This window comes from Trachymyrmex septentrionalis, unplaced genomic scaffold, assembly GCF_001594115.1.
Source record: "Trachymyrmex septentrionalis isolate Tsep2-gDNA-1 unplaced genomic scaffold, Tsep1.0 scaffold71, whole genome shotgun sequence".
Taxonomy (NCBI): Eukaryota; Metazoa; Arthropoda; class Insecta; order Hymenoptera; family Formicidae; genus Trachymyrmex; species Trachymyrmex septentrionalis.
The window spans coordinates 748,146-759,138 of NW_017305895.1; the positions used below are offsets into that span (position 1 = coordinate 748,146).

Below are 10,993 nucleotides of genomic sequence, written 5' to 3' on the forward strand. Positions count from 1 at the left end.
ATGAATTATTGGTTCACAAAATTTACGTTCATTGTACTTGGAAATAGTAACAAAGTCAATTTGTTGTTGTAACAGCAATTATTTTTGAGAAATACCTTTACTTAAAGTCCAGTTTACTGTACAGTATCGCGCCTCGACTTAGTACTCCGATTCTTCTTAAGCAAACGGAATGCCAGCATCAGATCGTCTGATAATAGATAGGGATTCCTCGAATACTAGAATGCAACCTCATTTCAAATTCGCACAAAAGCAATAGGTTACATTCAATTTCATTTCGTGTCATCTATTACTAATTTCTCCAGCCATAAAATTGTTTATTATAGACAAAATCTCCTATTCGCGCTATGCTTTTGACGTTATTTAGGACAGTAAAATTTGCATTTATAATCTACTAGAAGAGCAACTGCTAAAGAAAATATGAAAATTGTATTACGCTGTAATATTCTAACATGATGGTTTTCCCACAGATTATTCCGTTTATCCGATTAATTATACGCAAGCCGAAAGTAATTCAATTTATTTAGTCATAAAGGATGCATGTAAAACTGTATATTTTGCTTATAATAAGTTTGTTGACCACAGTCATATGTCCAGTTTAAGCTTATATATATATATATATGGTATATACTCCTATTTTCTAACTAAGAAGCTGTTAAAAGGAGTTATTTTAATGTCTCTCGCGCGCGCGTGATAAAAAGTTTAAGCCTTTTTTTTATAAATACATAATAAACTCTGTATCTTAAATTTTTTTACTATTTTTATTTATGTAAAATAGTCTCTCTCTCTCCCCCCCCTCTCTCTCTCTCTCCCTCTCTCTCTCTTTTTCTCTCTCTTCCCCCTTCCCCCTCTCTTCCAAAATTTTAATACACTTTAACCTATAATCTAATTTATAATATCTATAATTTATGTATAATCACTTATTTGCTATAATAACGTAACTTAAAAAGTTACTTGTAGAAAGAAAAAAAAAAAAAGTGACAAAGAAAAAAATGAAAGAACATGTTTTCACTCTATTTCAAAATTAATATTGCAAAATTTTAATGATTTAAAGCGTTCAAACTCATTTGTTTATATATTTTATTTTTTTACCGTAAATAACGCTACTTTTACTTAGTTTATTTTTTAAGTTGTATCGTTGTTATAGCAAATAATTGTTTAAAAAATTTGTAAACCTATAAAAGTCTAGTAATGTAATATTGAATTTTAATTACAAAGCTTATAAATATATATATATATAAATAAATATTATAATAACATTAAATCTGTGCACAACTTACCAGCTGATAGAGTTAAATTCTCGCATTGTTCACGTGTGATATCAAAGTCAATTTGAGATTAATTAATTACGTTATTAGCATTATGTGAATAACTTCATCTATTTAAATACAAATAATCTATCAGTACATATATATAACATTTGTTACCACAATGAATGACGTTCATATTATGAATATTACAACATAAATGTCGAAGTTGGTGTACATTGGTGTACATCACGTTAAATGTTTATATGCTTCCGCTTTACAAGACTTCATTAATTAAAGTGTTCACAATATATAACAAAGTGCTCAAAAGCCAACGTTCAATGTACCATATGTCGACCATAAAATATAGGCCCATATAATATCGCATATTTTGCATCATAAGTACGTAATATGTAATATCCGGAGTGCCAGCACCTTCACTATACAAATCAGCGCGGAAAGAGAAATGCACATCTAAACGTACGAACTAACCGCAGTTAATACGATTATAAGTGATTTATGAAAAGTTAATTTCGTAAACAATAAATGTTTAATTATTAATTAACGCGATACATTTTACGTATTAATATTTCGTATGCAAATTAAAAATTAATTTACGTTTACCCGCGCACAATTAATTTAAATATTGTTAAATCTTTGACGCACTTTCCATTCACCATTTATTTACAACTTTACATTCTATGTATACTGAATGTAAAACTGTAATACTATTCTTTATTTATAATAATGTATTATATTATCTTTAATATTATTAAATATTATCGTATTTTGATATCAATTTTGTCAGATATTCATATTTAATTACCTACAAAATTTATCTATTTATGCGTTTACATTACACCATATATCATGTCATCTGCTTGTAAATAGCTGAATTAATAACAGCATTTAAACGGAAACCGTTGGCATGATTAATTCACTAGTATGTAGATATACAGCTAATTGTCTTTTGATAAACATTCAAAACCACGATCCGTCATTTACATCATATACATCCAATTGAGCATATATTTATCGCGATTGAAAATTGACATAAATATGTATTGCCAAATCGTATTTTAATACCTTCTCTGTCTTACGTTTTAATTAAAGATAATTGTTAATATTATCGTTTTTGGATTTTTCACTTTTGCACAACAATATGTTAAATATAATGTGTTATCAACAGCAATTTTTTTATATAATTTTTATTAGTAAGTGATTTTTCACACGAATTTGAAGATTATACGAGCTATCAGGAGAAACATGTTTTCGGCACGGAGATCGCGCGCGTACTGAAAATCCCAGCAACCACCCTCATCGACCCTCTCTATCTGCCCTCGTTCCAATACAGACAACGGTATATATGTAACGCGCGTATATGTAAAACGCATAAGCTGTAGTGTATATGGGATTGATAAAAGTAAAGATGCATTTGTGAAATTAAATGTAATTTTTATGAAATTTATTGTTTATCGTCTTTTATCACAGATATCACTTCTCTTGATTGTATAGCGAAAATATCGTTTTAATACACGCGAACATTTCCATACAGCACTGATCATTCCAGTATTGCAACAACATTGCAATGTTTCAGGAATGATATTACAGTAATATTGTAACGTTGTTACTAGTTACTGCTGTCTTACTTCAAAAGTAATTAAATTATAAAATTTTTCATTATATATTATCATGAATGTATTAAGTAAACATTATCTTAGACACCAATTATCAAAAGTGAACTAATTTAACTTTATTAAAATATCGTCGAAACACATCATCACAAATCAAAAGAAATTGATTTTTTTAAGAGTTATGAAACTAAAAATAAGAAAAATGACATTTGAACATATCAAGAAAATATTATAATTTCGATATTATTTTATTAGTCAATAATTTTTTAAGTTAAAAAATAAGTTTTTTTTTCTAAAAAACTTAATTTTTTGAATTGTGACACTCATAAAATAATGATGATATAATGTGTGACTATGATAATACAATAATTACATATAAAATAATTAATTGTCAAATTACAATTATTAGAACCGTTACAATTATCAATGTAGTTTTATATAGTTTAACTTATATTTAGTGTCATATTTTTGTAATTAAAATAAAAAAATTTATATCTAAAAAGTTAAAGTAATAAAGTAATTTTATATTAGAGGAAAGTCGTCGATACCGACATATCATTTTGTTTTTAGACAATATTTCTTAAACAAAAGATAAATAAAACTTTAAAATCATAAGTACGAACTAAAAAGTCTCTTCTATCAGGTAGTATAAGCAGCTTTTATAACACTGTTTGCAATTTTGCAATAATTAATTTTTTCGTAAGATAAGCAAAAATAAGCATCTGACAAAATAGTCTCCAAAACTGACACAATAGGCAGTAATGCTACGTATTCCTATTCTTTTTTGTTTATAGAAATTATCTGTATAAAATACTTACAAGTGAATGTACATATATAAGATTTTCAAGAATTTTTTCACTTCACGTTATAAAATTTTTATTGAATTATTTTAAACATTTTTATTGAATTATATACATATTTATTTCATGCTGTTTTGCAAATATGTAATGCGATAGTTTGTCAAAAGTTTTTGTATATACACGATTGCCTTCAGTTTCAATAAAGCTATTTGATACTATAAAGCAACATATAAAGTTAGTTCATGATCTGTTTTACTGACAGGTGTGGCGATTTACGCTGCACTCCAATTTTTAATTAAAAATCATATTATAAAAAAACTAAGAGAAAGGAATTATATAAATAAATCTGATTTATAGAAAATTAAAAACATTTAAAATGACATAATAATATCAACAATATAGTCACTACTATTTCAATTACGCAATTTGCAAAAGAAAATCATAAGAATTTTCGCAGAATTTATTTTTAACTGATTTGGTATAGAAACAAGCCATAAATATACGAATTATGAGTTCGTATTTCTTTAAATTGCTAAACAGAACATAATTTTATTAGTATTAAGGAGTATAGACAGAGTAAAAGTTTGAAAAAATTGATTTTTTAATTTTCTAATATTTTGAAAGATATAAGTATTGAAAATACATACGAGTATGTCAAGTTTTAAAGAGATATTCGAACAGTTGAGGAGATACAGCAGTTTTTGTACGCACAAAAGCACTAGAACTACTTCTGACGTTCTGCTCTTTCGAAGAAGTGGTTTAGATACGGAAGAGCTATTATATGGTCCAGGGATTGCTAAAATAAGAGTAACTTAAATTTTTTAATTTAAATTTGTGCAATATAGTAATCTGAAAGTAAACGCGTTTTTTCAAAATCATTTGCTGTAAACCAGTTTTTCGACCTGGTTGACAGCAAATCAAAAAATCTACTCGACCTATTGACTTGATGTAAATTGCATTTTATTCAGAAAACTTACTCTATCGCCGGACATAGCCATTTTTTTAATTAATAAAAATTTCACAATTTTGTTCAACTTTTTTGTAGGAGAAAATCGCCGGGAAACATCGTAATGTTTAAACAAAATTGTAATAAAAATATTAAAGAGATACTTCTGAGAGATACGTTACATTAAACTTTGGTTCATTGGGAATAAAACAAAACAATATTTTTACGAAAATAAATATTAAATTAGTATTTAAATTAGATTTTTAAAAAAAGCTCTCGGTACAATTTGGAGATCGAGTCGTTAAATTGTACCACCTGATTCCTAAATCGTACTTCTAATATAGCAAACAAGCTGACATTGCTCATTTTGATATTAAAATAACATCTTTTACGTCAAAATGACGGTAAATAACGTCAGTTTGTTTACTGGGAAAATAAACAAAATTAATTTTTAAATTCATTTAATAAATATTTATTTTTAAATTCAGTATACATATTTAAGTGGATATAATAAAAACTTTTTTATTATAAAAACAGAAATTAGACTCTGTGTTTTTTAAATTCATTTAAGAAAATAAAGTAAAAAGCAATACTTAAATTAATTTAAGCTATCATTGCACTATATTTCAGAATATTAAAATCTCAGATATTTTGAAAAAATAAATTTTAGAAATAAAATCAATTACGGATTTTTCCGTCACACAATAGAAAAGATTCAATAGAAAGACTCAATAGAAAGACTCAATAGAAAAATTTAATAGAAAGACTCAATAGTTGATAAGTAATCACTTTCTTGAGCACTTATTTAAACAATTTTAGCAAATTTCAGGATTGTCACTACAGGTTTGGTGCAAACTTAAAGCACCTGACACACTGAATCCAATCCATTGTAGGTTTTAATAATAGTAACCTTCACATATTGCTCGCGTCACTTGCGAAAATCGTACCGGTACAATATAAAGACCAACGACAAATACGATTTATCCAACTCTCTCCATTTTTACAAATTTGCCAATAGCAACATAAGTTACAAATATTTTACTAATTCGATGCTATACTCGAAAAGAGTTTAAATATCAATTATAACATGATGAACACTAATTCAATTACCCATCTTGTACTGATAATACCTTAGGTAAATTATGCCAAAACTTAGATCAGACACTGAACAAAATCAGTTTTAATTGTTACTCGTAAACAGACTCGAAGACAAAAAAATGATAGTTCTTAACCTATATTAGCGCGTCATCACATCAATGTCATTATCTTTTAAGAAAAATATTTTGTTTAGAAAATATAATGGAAGTACGACTTAGCTAACTCCATCCTAACAAAAGAAAGGCCAAATTAAAAAAAAGATTTACATGTTCGTCATTTTGTTACTTTTTACGATTTTGTAATTTTCCTACGTCCGGCTATATAGCTATATTTATTTTTTATTATCATAATTTTTTTTTGTATCTAACAGCGCATATAATCGAAAATAAACAAACAAATAAACGGCGAAAGAAGAGTCAGTAGGTTCAAAAAACATTTAATTAGTTAAAATTATTAAGCGACGATACATGAACAGATACGGAACGGGGCATATAAATGTGTAAATGTATATAATCGATTCATTGTCAACGAGGAAAAGTAACTGTTCAAGATTATCCTTTGTACAGCAGCCTTAAATCTAATAACGGAAACAAAAAAATTTTTTTACGTACTTCAATACTGATAGAATAGAGACATCATAAAACAAAATTATCTGATTTTATTATACAATATTTTTAAAAAAACCCCGATGTTTCAGGCCTTCATCCTGTCTATATACCTTAATAAAGTGCAATAGTTAGTTATTTCTGAAAAATAAGGGAGAGTCACTTTACGAAACCTACGTCAGTATCGGCGACTTTCCTCTACTATAATAGTAACTTTTTCTATTATATTTATAGAAAATAAAATTAATTATTTGCATACATGCTATCTTTAAATTAAACTTTGAGTTAAAATTTAGATATAAATTATAAAAATAATTTAACAAATGCGGGTTATTTTCTTGAAATTGATTGTTCAATTAAGTACGAGACACTTCAGAAACTTACTTTGATACTGCGTATTCAGTTGTCAACCGCAATTGTAACAATTTTGCGTCTCCTTTTGAGACAATTATACTATCTTTTGTTTAGAAGATATCGTATTATCTACCCTAATTTAACTACGTTTATTGAGTTGAACTAATAATTCGAATATTAATGCAATCAAATACTGGATAGAATCCTCGCATTATAAACTGCTGAAAATAAAAGTAAATGTTGAAGTGATTACTCTGTGATTTATATAAATAGAATAAAAAGGAAAATATATTAATTTTAATAGCATTTTTTACTGCAAAACATTACTATATATATTTTTGAGAAAACGAAAAAGCTCTCTTTATTTTTAATATATAAGAATCTCTGGCTATATTATATATTTTCATTTTCTAAACTAAGTTCTACAATTATGCATCGTAATATTGCTAATAACGCTATACAAATTATATGTCAAGAAATATACCATATCTTAGCCTCAATGTGTGTGTATGTGCGTGCGTGCGTGCGTGCGTGTGTGTGCGTGTGCGCGCGCGCGTGCGTGTGCGTGCGTGAGAGAGAGAAAGAGAAAGAGTGCAAATATATTTTAAACGATGATCGGATATAGCACATATAGTCTGCAAAAAGTCGAAAATCAATACCAGTCTACTTAAAGACTTCGTAAAATCCGATTACCACATTGGATGTTCCATATTTCTTTATAAATAAATTGTATCAAAGTTCATCTCTCAGTAATTTTATAAACGTATTGGAATTGTATTTCAAACTCTCTCAAATTGTTCCGCTTTAGTGTGTTCTTCTTTGTTATTTCGTTAGGTATTTCCAAACGGTCGTTGTCGTGTCCACACTTAATAAAATTTTGTGACAAAGATAAAAAAAAACCGACATCGAAAATTTGTTGTATTATCGCTCGTAATTCTTCAGATCAGATCATCGTTGAACATCAGTATATATGCTAACAAGTAGTACTGATCAAAATTTAATTTCACTATCTTTCTCAGTTTATGCAAATGCGAACGTTTTGTTCCAAATCCATTTGCTTGACCCTTTCAATGCTAAATTAGGATGCGGCCAGCCACTTATAGGTGTTGATTTAAGAAAGGCAATTTCAAGCACTTCAGAGCCATTGGTTCACAAATATATAGATATAAAATAGAAGAATATTAAAAATTTAATATCTTTCAAATATCACATATATATACACATACATAAATGAATTTTTTGATCAAATCAATATTCTTTTACATATTAATGACAACGATAATTTCTTCATAATAACATATAACTATTTATATAATAAATATAACATAAATTTATAAGATTTATAATTATTGTTGCATGAAAGTTTCACACAGCAATAGATAAGACAAACACATGCAAAAACTTTATCAAAATAAAAACTGTAAATCATGTATATCTAATAGACTATATTCCGTACCGCGAAGCACAATATTAGCAAATACCGAAGTAAAATTTGTACTATAATATGATCGATAAAATTCTCAGCAGTTTTAAGTCAATTGATTTTATATATTGACAGCTACATTTCCATCCTTAACATGCAAAACATGAAATTTGTAACGAAATGTAAAGGAAGAAATTCGTAGTTGTCCATAAAACTGTCGTAAAAAAATTGATAAATTGATAAAAATTCCATTAATTATCGTCAATCTCGCCTTATAAAAGAGAAATTTCATATAATATCATCTATCATTATAAATAATCTACAAAATAAAGCTGTATGATATATCTATCAAATCAGGATACAGAAAATAATTTGCAAGTTTGTACTTCTTAGCTCGTTATTCATTCATGCTTTTCTAATACATTTTGTACAAACATATTAACAAACATGAATATCACGTATTTAAAACAAAGTATGAACACATTCAAATAGTGATAAATATTTTATTTCTCTGCTTATCATTTCCGTAGTTCTTATAAACCTAAATAATTTTTTTAAGTATTAATTTATTTTGCAAACAAATGAGTAGTCTAATACTATTAAAATTGTTCATATCATAAAAATCAGTATCGATGTGTATTTCTAGGTACATAATTCGATACAATGTGAGTGTTACATGTTATCGCGAAAAAACTACAAATATATAACAAATTATTTTAACATAATTTGTTTAAAGAAAACTATAAATATGCACGTTGGTAATTTTCAAATATCAATATGCACTGCAAACAAAATCGCGTAATAAAAGAATTATTTCATATATACATATACACACACACACACACACACACACACACACACACACACACACACGCACGCACGCACGCACGCACGCACGCACGCACGCACGCACGCACGCACACGCACACGCACGCATGCACGCACACACACACACACATATATACAGTATGCATATTTTTACACAATATTCATATAAACATAATCATATAAAATTATTAGCTACAAATCAATTAAAATAAAATACAAAAGTCGATTATATCCTTATTTATATTACAATTACATATATGTTTATTTATATCATATAATATTTTCAATATAATTTTTATATAATTAATATTATATTAATTAATTAATAACATAAGATATAAAAACCGTAGCGTAATCTTGTATTTCTTTAATATTTTTCACTGCGATGACATTAATTTATGCATGTTAACGAGAAATACGTATAATGTGTATACATTTATAATATTCTACTCAGGAAATCTGGAATAGTTTCGAACTCCACGGGAATCATATCCATAATGAAATTATCGAACATAATCTAATGAAGAAATATGTAAGCATACTGTTAACTACATTTGCAGCAATATTAGATTTAGAAATATAAAGAATTCATTAAATTGCACAAATTCTGTTAATATAAATAGTTAATTATTTTTTAATTTCGTTTTATATGTTTGAGATATCAACTTTCAAGGAAATAATAAAAGTCATTCTTTTTTAGAGCTTATCTAAAATATTATAATAAAAATATTTATATATTATAAGAAAAATACTTGAAAATAATTAAAAACTCTTAAAAAATATAATTGAAAATCTGAATTAATATATTCACATATGCTGCATATTTATTATGTATTTACTATAATATATCATATAATAATATACATGTTCAATATAATATATAACACGAGCATATCGAACACTGTATAAGAAGAAAAAAAATCTGTTTTTTTTATTAAATCTGTATTTATTAAATTTCTATATGCTTTTTTTCATAAATTCAATTAATACTCGTACTATTATACATATACAGGAAACAAAAATTTTAATATTTGAATTATATGTGCGCGCGCGCGCGCGCGCGCGCGCGCGTGTGTGTGTGTGTGTGTGTGTGTGTGTGTGTACATATATATATATCCGTAGAAATATAACACAAATTTTTCTGCTATTATGTAAAAAAAGAATTAAAGAAGATGTTTCTTCGAAAACAATACAATATATTACAATCTTCTATTTATTTTTATGTATTTTTTTATACACACGTAATATATTTTATGTATTTATATTTTTAATGCATATTGTATATGAGTAATTATTATAAAATTATATATATATAATTTTATTTGTGTGCGTGCGTGCGTGCGTGCGTGCGTGCGTGCGTGCGTGCGTGCGTGCGTGTGTAGAAAGTTTACTGTACGCGTAAGACTATGGTCGCATAGAATTTACTTAACAAAACTGTCACAATACGATGTGATTAATATGGCGGATGTCTTATTAAACACCACATTACTGTCTCAGTATTAGACATACTCTGCGGTCTATCTCAGTTTTAATAATTTGTTCGGCCACGTTTGTTCAATCGAAATATTCGATCGAATAAAAAGTGAGACGAATGTTTTACTTATCAATAAAAATCTTTACTTATACAATATTTAATAGAATATATTTATTCTTACCTCTCAAACCTGTTCTTCTTTTAGTGTATTTCAAATAGCTTGTAATTGAAAAATTGAATATATATTTTATATTTTTTATATATTTTTCTGATTATTTTAGCTTATATACGTAATTTAATTTTAGCTTGTATATGTTACGTGATTGACCTCTCCTTGCAAATTATACTCAAATCAATCACCAGATACTGTTACTATGTATTTATAATTATATTTTTCAAAACACTACACTAAAATATTAAAGCATAAAAATTAAAGCATCCATATCAAATTTAATGGATGCTGTCATTTAATGACACAAACGTTGTTTTATTTATCTTGGCATTTTATAAGTAACGAAGACAGAATAATACTTATATTAGCATAATTGGAAGTATTCCATTTATAATATATTATATATATATATATA

The 10,993-nt window shown here is 26.9% G+C and overlaps 1 protein-coding gene across 1 annotated transcript in view; it reads right to left on the reverse strand.

The window, feature by feature from the left end:
- The window catches only part of LOC108753746 (octopamine receptor-like), a 44,103-nt gene extending 42,767 nt beyond the window's left edge, over window positions 1–1,336 (reverse strand). The window contains exon 1 of the mRNA XM_018495615.1: window positions 1,278–1,336. The gene's annotated coding sequence lies outside the window, so the exon portion shown is untranslated. The remainder of the gene's footprint in view (window positions 1–1,277) is intronic.
- Window positions 1,337–10,993: the final 9,657 nt, after the last annotated feature.